The following is a 12,860-nucleotide window of genomic DNA, read 5'->3' as shown; positions in this document are numbered from 1 at the left end:
AACTGTAATGTAAACATTGAAGTCTGCGCATCCATTAAAAGTGTAAAATATTTAAATACATCTAAAAGGGGAATGATTGTGCAAATATTCAAATTTCTGAAAAAAAAATATTATCAATCATGATGAAGTACAGGACTTCATGACTCCAGGTATGTAAGCGCTCCTGAGGCTGTTCAGAGACTTTTTGAAATGCGAATTGCATGACCAATCTCATGAAATCGTAAGATTAGCTATTTATTTGCCAAATGATCAGAATTTGTATTTTTATACGAATGATTTTGCTGAAGTTATAGATAGCGCTAAACGGTATAACTCGACTTTGATGGCTTGGTTCTTATTGAATAGAGAAGATTTCAATGCGAGTAATTATTATTATTAGGGGATTCCACGACATTATGTGTTTAATAATTCCTCGTGGAGAAAATGCCAAAAGGACAGGAATAAAATATTAGGTAGACTGTTCACTGTGAGTTTTAGAGACCCAGAACGATATTACCTTAAGACTTTTGCTTCTGCATGTAAAAGGTGCGATAAGTTTTGCTGATTTGCAAACTGTAGAAGGTGTAATTTATGATACATTTCATGAAGCTGCTAAACATCAAGGATTATTAATGGACGGCACTATCTGGAAAGATATGACTGACGATGCAATCATCCTTAATATGGCCAAACAACTACAGCAACGTTTTGCATATATATGCATGTTTGGATGTCCTTCTGATGCAGACAAATTATGGGATGAGAATAAATCTCATTTTATTGAAGATTTTTGTTGGAAATTATACTGAAGAGAAGGTTCCTGTGTGAACTGTGAAATGCATGGCTTTAACAAAATTCAGGAGGTATTCACATTGCATGGAATGAAATGTTCACATTTCAAACTTCCGGGCTATCCTTCATTAACGAATACAAATACATTGAGAAATCGTACTAGCGATAACAGGCAGAGGTTTTGATAAATTCTCTGAATGATGAACAGTTGGCAGCCTTTCAGACTATAACTTCAGCCATCGAAGATCAAAATGTTTTTTCTTGGATGGTCCAGGTGGTACTGGAAAAACATATCTTTATAAAGTTTTAATACATTATATTAGAGGTCATGGTGGTAATGTTTTACCCACAGCATCTACAGGAATTGCTGCAAATTTACTTCTTGGTGGGAGAACCTTTCATTCCCAATATAAATTACCAATTTCATTACACGAAACTTCAATTGCTAGACTCGATATAAAGAGTGAAGTTGCTAAAACCATTAAAAAGGCCCAACTTCTCATTATTGATGAATGCACTATGGCATCCAACCATAGATAGATTACTAAGATAAATTATGAATTTGAATGTTGGATTTGGTGGGAAAGTTCTCCTCAGAGGGGATTTTTGACAATGTCTCAGTATTGTACCACATGCTATGCGATTGGCCACAGTACAAATGAGTTTAAAGTACTGTAGTGTTTGGGGATATTTCAGAACATTGTCTCTTAAATATGAGATCAGAGGATTCTGCTTATAGTGAAAGGTTAGTAAAACTTGGAGATGGCAAACTTGATAGCAGTTTTCATTTAGGAATGGATATTATTGAAATCCCCTGTGAAATTATTTGTAATGGATCTATTATTGAAGCTACCTTTGGAAATAGTATATCTATAGATAATATTAAAAATATAACTAAACGTGTGATTCTTTGTCCAAAAAATGAGCATGTTCAAAAATTAAATGAAGAAATTTTGGCTATATTTGATGGAGATTTTCACACATATTTGAGTGATGATTCCATCGATTCAATGAATGATGCTGAAAAGGAAAATTTTCCCATCGAGTTTTTTAATAGTATTACTCCTTTGGGAATGCCATGTCATAAATTAAAATTGAAAGTGGGTGCAATCATCATGCTAGTGAGAAATCTTAATAGCAAATGGGGTCTTTGCAATGGTATTAGATTTATTATCAAAAGATTGTGACCTAACATAATCGAAGCTGAAGTATTAACAGTATCTGCGAAGGAGAGGTTGTTCTGATTCCAAGAATTGATTTGTCCCTGTCTGACACTGGCCTCCCATTTAAATTAATTCGAAGACAGTTTCCTGTGATGCCAGCATTTGTGATGACTATTAATAAATCACAAGGACAAACTCTAGACAGAGTAGGAATATTCCTACCTCAACCTGTTTTTGGACATGGTCAGTTATATGTTGCTTTCTCTAAAGTTCAAAGAGCGTTTGACGTCAAAGTCATAAATACTTCATCACAAGGGAAATTAGTCAAGCACTCTGAAAGTGTTTTTACTCTTAATGTGGTATACGGGAAGATATTAGAATAAGTTTAATCAATTTACCAGCCATTATTTGCGTCAGTGTTGTTTTTATATCATGTTTTTGTTTTTATATCATGTTTTTATTGTTTTTATATCATGTTTTTGTTTTATGTCTTTGTTGTCATATCATGTTATTGTTTATTTGTTAATAAATTTATATATTACTTTCATATACATTTTACTAATTTTTTTCATCTCTGACTTCTATTACAGAGAAAGGGCAAATAGCAACATTAAAATATTTCTTCTCATTAATTCACTTTCGATGTGCACAAATTTGTGCACCGGGCCACTAGTAAGATTATAAAACAAAATGGAAAGAAAATAATGAGGAAATGAAGTTATTGCTACACCCTATATAGGCTCATAATATGTCTTGTGGTCATTCATATGGATAAATATTCCTGTGACTATGAAGGAGAGAATACTCTGAAGAAGATGGATAATCTCACTGTCACATATCCAACAAAGACCCTTGAACCTAGAAGAGGAACCAGGTCTTAAACATGTGGGAATGTTAACTCCTACACTCCAGTCCTGTTTTTTTTAGATTTTGGACTTTCAAAAAGCTAGTTACTCTGACACAAAGATGGAATCCAGTAAATAGCAAGAAACATCTCTTAGAAAATCCAGCTGAGGATGAGTAAATTCCATCTTATAAAACTAATTATTTAGGTGAACACTTCTCTGCATTTTCTTATTATTTTTTAACTTTAGAGCAAACTTTTAAAAATGTTTATACTTGGTCTCATAACTATATTCTAGTGGATATTAAGCAAAGGTGTTGCATGACCAAAATATAAAGAGTAGAGTAACATCCCTCTCCTTGAAACCATCATTATTAACGAAGCAGAAATCAGTGAAACTTTCAATCTCAGGAAATAAAATTCAAGACTACTAGTATTAGCTGAATCTTTCTCAAAAAAAGTCTCTCTGTATTACCAAATCTGGAAGTTTAATTTTGTTTTATAAAAAAAGCTAATCTGTATATATAAAAAGCCAGTGCCTGTGACAACCGTGAGGACCAAACAACGGGTCACATCCCACCCCCCTCGCCCCCGCCCGGCCCTCGGGCTCGGATTGATCAGGGGATGGCTAATGGGGGAACTGGGGTGAGTGGCTCGGCGGGGACTGTTGAGTGGGCAGAAGGCAGACCTCTTGGTCCCTCTTCCTGACCCTCAGGCTCCTATCAATCGGTGGCGGTGGTGGGCCAGAACTGGGGACTGGCTTCCATAGTAGTCCTCAGGTTCAATCTCCAGAGGGCAGGCCAGGCACCAACGGACCAGCACCACCCGCACGATCCTGACAGTGCTGCCGGCCTCCTGGAACTTGGTCTTGGGCACTGTGGCCGCTTCCCCTCCTTAGATGCTCCACAAGGAAGAAAGGATACCGCCAGCAGCACCAGGGGCAACCAGCAGTGACTGCTCTCTCCCTGTGCTTCTTTCAGGTCACTTGAGCCAGCCCCCGACCGCCCTGATCCAGATGAAGTGTGAGTACCACACACGGAAGGAATGTAGCAAAAAAACAAAAACCGATGACTAAGAGAATGCCGCAGTCAATATCTGGAGTCCAGCTTAGGAGAATGGGAAGAAGGGAGAATTCCATAAGTTCGCCGATGCCAAGATATTTCTGAGTGACTGCCTGGCGTGTAACAGGTGTGTGACTGCAGAAGAAGGAGTCCAAGTTTCTCAGCAGAACACCAAGGACTTCTTCCATGTTCTGAACCTTAATAAGAAATGTGATACCTCACAGCACAAGGTGCTGGCAGTGTCCGTGTGTCCTCAGTCTCTGCCTTATTTTGCTGCTAAATTCAACCTCAGTGTCACTGATGCATCCAGAAGGCTCTGCGGCTTCCTCGAAAGCCTTGGGGCACACTGTCTTTGACATAAAGATAGCTGCAGACTTTAGCATCCTGGAGAGTCAGAAGGAATTTGTGCATCGGTACTGCCAGCACCGTGAGGAAGAGCCCTGGCTACCCATGCTGACCTCCGCCTGCCCCGGCTGGGTCTGATATACAGAGCGCATGCTGGGTCACCCCATCACCCCCCACCTCTGCACGGCCAAGTCTCCCCAGCAGATCATTGGCTCTCTGGTGAAGGACTACTTCACCAGATGGCAGAACCTGTCCCCAGACAAGATTTTCCTCACCATTGTGGCCCTGTGTTATGACAAGAAACTGGAGGCCCTTCGAGAAGATGTTCCCACAGTGTTGCATAGTTCCTGGGGTGCCGAATGCATGTTAACCTCAGGTGAAATTGTCCAGATAATGGAGCAAAGTGACCTTGCCTCGAACAACACCACCCTGGACACATTGTTTGGAGATGAGAATGAAGAAGAGGTGAGGCTACACGAGGGTGCCAGCTCCGACGGATACCTGGTGCACATCTTCAGGCACATGGCCAAGGAGCTGTTCAACAAGGACGTGGGGGTGCTCACCTACCGCACCCTGAGGAACAAAGATTTCCAGGAGGTCACCCTTGAAAGGGATGGAGAGGCTCTGCTGCGCTTTGAGGCTGCTTACAGCTTTCGGAACATCCAGAAGTGGTCCTGAAGCTGTAGAGGGGCAAGTTCCCCTGCCACTTTGTAGATGCCTAAGCAGCAGAGGTCAGGCCCAGGTGGAGGACTGCTGTGGCAGATGGAAGGCATCTACGCTGCCATCCTCACAGTGTGGCCTCCGGACACCAGCGCCCATGTGCAGGAGCTGTACCAGGAGTGGCTAGGGGGCGGGGGTGACTCCCCCAGGCCCAGGCGACCCTGCACACTGCCTAGCAGGGCCCCGGACAGCCTGCCAGGACATCAAGTGGTAAAGGTCCAGCAGACGCCCAGTCTGCAGGCCACCTGAGGAGGGGTGTCAGACACGTGAAGGAAAGGCTTAGCATCTCTGTCATTGCTTTGGTTTTCAGAATTCCCTGCTCCCCATCTGTTGGCTCCCTCCCTCTGAGGAGCGCTGTCATCATCACATGGGTGCAACTGGAATATTGTAGCTCGAGAGGATTGCCCCAATGCACGTATCCTTTTGTCCAACAATGAAAAAACCCCAAAGAACAAGAATGGAGACCAACCACTGTTCTTTAGGCTTAAAAAAAAACCCAGAAATGTCCTGTGAAGAGCTGAGACTCAGTTCTGTCCACGCACCTCAGAGAGATTCAATGAGGAAATGGCTCGGTTTGGCCCTGACTTCACCCACTTATGTTACTCTTGAAGGTGTCTTTGCCACAATGTGAATAAACTGCCACCTTTTGGAATAGGGGCTCATACAAAAGTCTGCATTCCCAACTTTTCTTGAAACAGATCTATGTCCTGCAGCTGTGGCCACCATCCTGAGACCAGGTCCTGTCAACCAGGTCCTGTCTCTGGGAATCAGGGGGCACTGGAGTGGAGGCCCCCCACTCTGTGCCCTTTTTCATTCAGGGATTGAGCTGAACTCACTTTGGGGGAGGCCTGGCAAGGGTGACAGGTGTCACAGATGGAAGGATGGAGAATGGAGAGGCGGATACCCTGCTTGGTCCCTCCTGGGTGGGGTCAGGCAGATGAAGGCTGGCCAGCCTGCCCCACTATTGGGTGAGATAGTGTCCTCTGTGTCCACCTCTCACCCCATGGGCCCAGCCACTCCCCTCATCTCTGAGCAGCCCTTTGCATTCCACAACAGTGTGCTCTGCCCTCACATGCTGCTCGCCCTAAATGAGAAGGAAGAGAGCAGTTGGCCCACAGACAACTACACAGAAAGATACACAGCCATCGTAGAGCCCAGCACCCCGTGCAAGTTAGGGTCATCCTGTGAAGTGAGGCCTGTGGCTGGCCTGGTGTTGGTTTCCAGAGCACTTAGATTTTGTTACCATGTGGGTAACATTCTTGAACCGCACAGCCTGTTAGAGTTCCCTCATTCATGTGTTATTGTACCTGTGCACCCACCTGGGTTGATAGCTGGGACATTGTGTGAAATTACCTATTTTCTGCTTTCAATCTATTTACAGTGGGGTTTCAACCTCTGTGGTAACATAGATCCATTTCTGATTATGGAATAAACACCTGAAGTGTCAAAAAAAAAAAAAAGTGGCTGTTAGGTGGCTCCTGACAACTGGCAGGAACGTCTGCAGGACGGATCCAGATCCCAGGCTGGCAAGGGTGTTCCACTGCCCGCCTGGAGGGCTGATTGGGTCCTGGCTACCCCCCATCCCTGTTGGGACCCTACTCTCATGCACCGGGCCTCTAGTTATCTAGAAATCCATGGTGCACAACATACACACACATACACAACCAAACTACTCTGAAGTCCTAATTTCCAGTCAAAAAACTGATTTTGTTACCTAAACCAAATAAGGTTACAGGAAGAGGGGGGAGAAGAAAAAGAAAAGGGGTAGGAGGGATTAAAAGAGAAAAAGCAAAAGGGGAGGAAAGAAGAAAATGAAATAAATGAGTAAAAGACAAAATGGAGAAGGTAAGGTGGGAAAAGAGAATGATGGAATAGGAAGAGTAAAAGGAAGTAACGGGTGAGAAGAAAACAAAACTGTAATTTAAGTAACATTCCTGTCAATATTCTTCATAAAATATAATTCCTTAAAACTACAATTAAAGTGACAAAGTTCATATAAAAGTTGAGTGATGGGGGAGGGACTGAGCAAAACAAGACAAAAAAAAGAGGAAAAACTCATGTACATGGATCAGAGTGTGGTGATTGTGTGGTGGGGGGGACAAAGGGTCACCCCAAAACACAATCAGTTTGGGTGGTGGGTGTGTGTGTGTGTGAGGGACAGTTAGATATCCCAGGAGCCCAAGGGGCTGGCAGACCACACTCTCCTGGAGGGGGAGCCACTGCTACCGCAGCATGCACTCCACAGGCGGCTTGGCTCTGGTACAGAAACCACACCATCTTGAAGGGGCAAGCAGATGGGGCTAATAGCCCAGCCTCACCACCATAGAGACTGGCCTTGGACACCATCCAAGGCTGCACAGTGATTCACATAGTGTATGCCACCCCAGCCAACTTCACGCTAACTCAGCCGCAGACTTGGGACCCCCACAGTGAGTTGCCGATTGCGCCCCACCCCAGCTAAGGAAGTGCTGCCTCAGCCATGAACTCCAAGATGCCCGACTCTGTGGCTGTGGGCTCTGGAACCCCTGCAATGAGCCACAGAGTGCACACCACATGGCCGGGGCTATGGAATCCCTTGCACACTGGTGACACCTCAGGCAACCCTTGCCACAGGAACTGGTACCCCGAGCACATCCACAGCAGCTTGCACTACAAGTTCGGGTGAGTCACATAGTCAGACAACCTATGAAGCGACTCCATTCATGAATAAGACAATAACATTCAAGACCCAACTATATCAGGAGAACCTAAATAAACCAAGTAGGGGGCTTTGCTAAAACACTCAGCTCAGGAGATCTAAGAGAGTGCACCACTGGGGCCCACAAAACACCTACTACCTGGGACCACTGCAAAAAATCTGGGTAGCATAGCAGTTTGATCTAAAACATAGAAACAAATTCAACAGGATTGAAAAAAGTGGGGAGTCAAAGAAACAATCCTCAAAGGCAAGAAAAAGAGGAATCGCCAGAAAAGTAACTAAATGAAATGGAGGAAAGTAATTTCTCAGAAAAAGAATTCAGAGTAATGGTTATAAGGATGCTCAAGAATGTGGATGACAAATACACAAAACTCAATGACATAAGGAGCTGAATGAAAAATTCACCAACATGAATAACAATTAAGAGGATATTTGCCGAAGCCGGTTTGGCTCAGTGGATAGAGCGTCGGCCTGTGGACTGAGGGGTCCCAGGTTCGATTCCGGTCAAGGGTATGTACCTGGGTTGCGGGCACATCCCCAGTGGGAGATGTGCAGGAGGCAGCTGATCGATGTTTCTCTCTCATCGATGTTTCTGACTCTCTATCCCTCTACCTTCCTCTCTGTAAAAAATCAATGAAATATATTTTTTTAAAAAAAAGAGGATATGAAGAACAATATAGATTCAGTAAAGAAAACAATGGAAAGTTTCAACAGTAGACAAGCAGAAGCTGAGTACAGAATCAGCGAGTTAGAAGACCTGGTAGTAAGAAACACCCAAACAGAGCAGCTACTAGAAAAAATAATTAAAAAGAATGAAGGGATTCTAAGGGAGCTTTAGGACAACTTGAAACAAAACAACGTCAGAATAATAGGGGTACAACAAAGAGAAGAAGCTGAGCAAGTAATAAAAAACCTGTTTGAAGAAACAATGACAGAAAACTTACCAGACTGAGGGAAGAAAAGTCACACAAGTCCAAGAAGCATGGAGATTCCCAAGAAAAAAGAACCCAAAGAGACCCACAACAAGATATAAGATAATTAAATTGGCAAATGTAAAAGTCAAAGACAGAGTCTTAAAAGCTGCAAGACATAGACAGAAAGTTACCTAGAGGGGAGCTCCCATTAGAGTCCCAGCCGTGGGCAAACTACGGCCGGGCCGGATCCAGCCCGTTTGAAATGAATAAAACTATTGAAAAAAAAAGACCGTACCCTTTTATGTAATGATGTTTACTTTGAATTTATATTAGTTCATACAAATACTCCATCCATGCTTTTGTTAGGGCCCTCTGGTCCAGTTTAAGAACTCATTGTGGCCCTCGAGTCAAAAAGTTTGCCCACCCCTGCATTAGACTATCAACTGATTTCTCAACAGAAACACATTAGGCCAGAAGGGAATGAAATGAAGTATGTAGTGATGAAAAGCAAGGGACTGAATCTGAGAATACTCTATCCAGCAAGGCTATCATTCAAAATTGAAGGTGAAATCTGGAGCTTCGCAGACAAAAATGTCTAAGGGAGTTTATTACCACCAAGCCACCAATGCAAGAAATGCTAAAGTGACTATTGTACAAAGAAGAAATAGAAAGGGAGAAACAAACACAGGCATAAAAAATAAAAATGGCAACAAACAAGTATCTATCAATAATAAGCTTAAATAGAAATGGATAAAATGGTCCAATCAAAAGACATAGGGTAGCTGAATGAATAAGTAAACATGACCCATCCTAATATATAAAAACTCAGGGTCCATAACAACTGACCGAAGGCTCGACCAAACACAGGAAAGCGAGTCCTGCAGTCAGTGCTGGATTGCCCTAGCACTGAGAGAGGCCCGGAGAGAGGCCCAAAGAGAGAGGCAGGGTCTGATCCGCGGCCTTCTTGGCAGCTGTTGATCATCCATTGCTTCTCTCTTTCTCTCAGGACTTCGCCAGCAGCCACACCTCTGTTTCTCTCCCGGCTTCCTTGGAGGCTGCTGATTAGCCACGCCTCTCTGATCAAGACCGGAGATAGGCATGGAGATGCTGACTGGCATAGAAACCAACCAATCAACCAAATCTGGGTAAACTGTGAGGACCTAATGGCTGCCTAGAAGGTGGAGTTTTTGACGCTGATTGGCATAGAAACCGACCAATCAGAACCAAATTGGCCAGCAGGGGAGGGCCGTTGAGGGCGAGATCAGGACAGCAGGGGAGGGCCGTTGGGGGAGAGATCAGGCTGGCAGGGGAGGGCAGTTGGGGGCAACCAGGCCGGCAGGGGAGGATAGTTGGCGGCGAGGTCAGGCCGGCAGGGGAGGGCCGTTGGTGGTGAGATCAGGCCGGCAGGGGAGAGCAGTTAGGGGTGTGATCAGGTCGGCAGGGGAGGGCAGTTAGGGATGATCAAGTAGACAGGCAGAGGCAGTTAGAGGCGATGAAGCAGGCAGGCAGAGAGGTTAGGGGAGATCAGGCAGGCAGACAGAGGGGTTAGGGGCAATCAGGCAGGCAGGCAGAGGCAGTTAGGGGTGATCAGGAAGGCAGGCAGGTGAGCGATTAGGAGCCAGCAGTCCCAGATTGCGAGACAGATGTCTGACTACCAATTTAGGCCCGATGTGGGGTTGGGCCTAAATCGGCAGTCAGACATCCCCCAAGGGGTCCTCTATTGGAGAGGGTGCAGGCTGGGCTGAGGGAACCCCCCCCTCCATGCACGAATTTCATGCACCGAGCCACTAGTACAGCCGTGGGCAAACTACGGCCCGCGGGCCGTATCCGGCCCGCTTGAAATGAATAAAACTATTGAAAAAAAAGACCATACCCTTTTATGTAATGCTGTTTACTTTGAATTTATATTAGTTCACACAAACACTCCATCCATGCTTTTGTTCCGGCCCTCCGGTCCAGTTTAAGAACCCATTGTGGCCCTTGAGTCAAAAAGTTCGCCCACCCCTGCACTAGTATACATATACTAGAGGCCTCATTCATGAAATCTGTGCACTGGGTGGGAAGGGGTCCCTCAGCCCGGCCTGCACCCTCTCGCAGTCCAAGAACCCTCCAGGAATGTCCAACTGCCTGCAGGATGGGGCCTAAACTGGCAGTCAGACATCCCTCTCGTAATCCAGGACCGCTGGTTCCTAACCGCTCACCTGCCTGCCTGCCTGATCGTCCCTAACCATTCTGCATGCCAGCCTGATGCCCCTAACTGTTCCCCTGCCGGCCTTATCATCCCTAATTGCCTCTGTCTGCCAGCCTGATCACCCCCTAACTGTCCTCCCCTGCCTACATGATTGCCCCCTCTCTGCCCTCCCCTGCCGGCCTGATCGCCCCCTAACTGCCCTCCTCTGCTGGCCTGATCGCCCCTAACTGCCCTCACCTGCTGACATGATCACCCCTAACTGCTCTCCTCTGCTGGCCTGACCGCTCCTAATGGCCTCTGCCTCGGCCCCCACCACCGTGGCTTTCTCCAGAAGGACATCCAGAAGATATCCAGTCTAATTAGCATATTACCCTTTTATTAGTATAGATATATGCTGTCTACAAGAGACCCACCTCAGAACAAAGGACTCACACAAACTGAAAGTGAGTGAGTGGAAAAAATTCTTCAGGCAAATGGAAATGAAAAAAAAGGCAGCAGGATACAAAATCAACATCCACAAATCAATGTAATTTTTATGCACCAATAATAAACTCTCAGAAGGAAAAACTAAAAAAGCAATCCCACTTAACATTACAACAACAAAAACAAGATGCCTAGGAATAAACTTAAATAAGGAGGTACAAAACCTGTACTTGGAAAAGTATAAGACATTGAAGAAAGAAATAGTGGAAGAGCCCACATGGCAATGCTCAAGGGTTGAGTGTCCAGGAGGTCAAGGTTTGAGTCCCAGTCAGGGCACATGCCCGAGTTGTGGGCTTGATCCCCATTGTGGGTCATGCAGGATGCAACATATCAAAGATTCTCTCTGATCACTGAGGTTTCTATCTTTCTCTTCCTCTCACTTCCTCTCTGAAATCAATAAAAATATATTTTTTTAAAAAGAGCCCTAGCCAGTTTGGCTCAGTGGATAGAGTGGCAGGCTACAGACTGAAGGGCCCCAGGTTCAATTCTGTTCAAGGACATATACCTAGGTTACAGACTCCTGGCCCTGGTTGAGGGTATGGGGGAAGCAACCAACTGATGTGTTTCACTACCACATCGGTATTTATCTCTGTCTCTCCCTCTCTCACTGTCTCTAAAAATCAATGGGAAAAATATCCTTGGATGAGAAAAAAAAAAAGAAAGAAAGAAACAGAAATAGAGGAGATAAAAAACAAATGGAAGCATATACCATGTCCATGGAGTGGAAAAATTAACATCACTAAAATGTCTATACTACCAAAAGTAATCCCAGATTCAAAGCAATCCCTATTAGAATACCAATGGCATACTTTACAGAGCAAGAACATATACTCCAAAAATGTATATGGAACCATAAAAGACCCCAAATAGCTGTAGCAATCTCTCCAAAGAAGAACAACATAGAAGGGTTCACAATACTGGATACCAAACTACACTACAAAGCCATTATAATCAAAACAGCCTTGTATTTGTACAAGAGCAGGCATATAGACTAATGGATCAGAAAAAAACAACAACAAGGAAATTGACCCACACCATTGTGGTCAATTAATATTTGACAATAGAGGCAAGAACATACAATGGAATAAAGACAGTCTCTTCAACAAATGGTGCTGAGAAAACTGGACAGACACATGAAAAAAATGAAACTAGACCACAAATTTACACCATACACAAGAATAAACACTAGGTGGATAAAAGACTTAAATATAAGGCATGGAACTATAAATGTCTTAGAGAACAGGAGAACATAGGCAGTAAAATCTCAGATATCTCATGTAGCAAAATGTTTATGGATATATCTCCTAGGGCAACAGAAACTAAGGAAAAAATAAACAAATGGGACCACATCAAAACAAAAAGCTTCTGCACAGCAAAAGAAATCAACACGAAAAGGAAACCCATTGTATGGGAGAACATATTTGCCAATGATACATCTGATAATGGGTTAATAACCAAAATATTTAAAGTACTCATACAATTCAACAAAAGAAAGACAAACAATCCAATTAAAAAATGGGCAGAAAACCTGAATAGACATTTCTCCAAAGACAAAAAGCAAATGGCCAAGAAACATGAAAAAAATGTTCAAAGTCACTAATAATCAGAGAGATGCAAATTAAAAGCACAGTGAGATAATGACCTCACATCTGTCAGAATGGCTATATCAT

General features: G+C 44.0%; 1 protein-coding gene and 1 pseudogene across 2 annotated transcripts in view; one reads left to right on the top strand and one right to left on the bottom strand.

The window, feature by feature from the left end:
* The window catches only part of NBEA (neurobeachin), a gene marked incomplete at its 5' end in the record, with an annotated part of 948,936 nt that overhangs the window by 875,348 nt on the left and 60,728 nt on the right, over positions 1-12,860 (bottom strand). The window lies entirely within an intron of this gene.
* LOC308512800 (nuclear prelamin A recognition factor-like) lies at positions 3,794-5,080 on the top strand (annotated as a pseudogene). Its single transcript has one exon. The product of its transcript is annotated as a nuclear prelamin A recognition factor-like (transcript).

Source organism: Myotis nattereri (assembly GCF_964212035.1).
Source record: "Myotis nattereri genome assembly, chromosome: 2".
NCBI classification, from domain to species: Eukaryota; Metazoa; Chordata; class Mammalia; order Chiroptera; family Vespertilionidae; genus Myotis; species Myotis nattereri.
The sequence above is the reverse complement of the archived record's forward strand: the minus strand, read 5'-3'. Positions and strand labels throughout refer to the sequence as shown.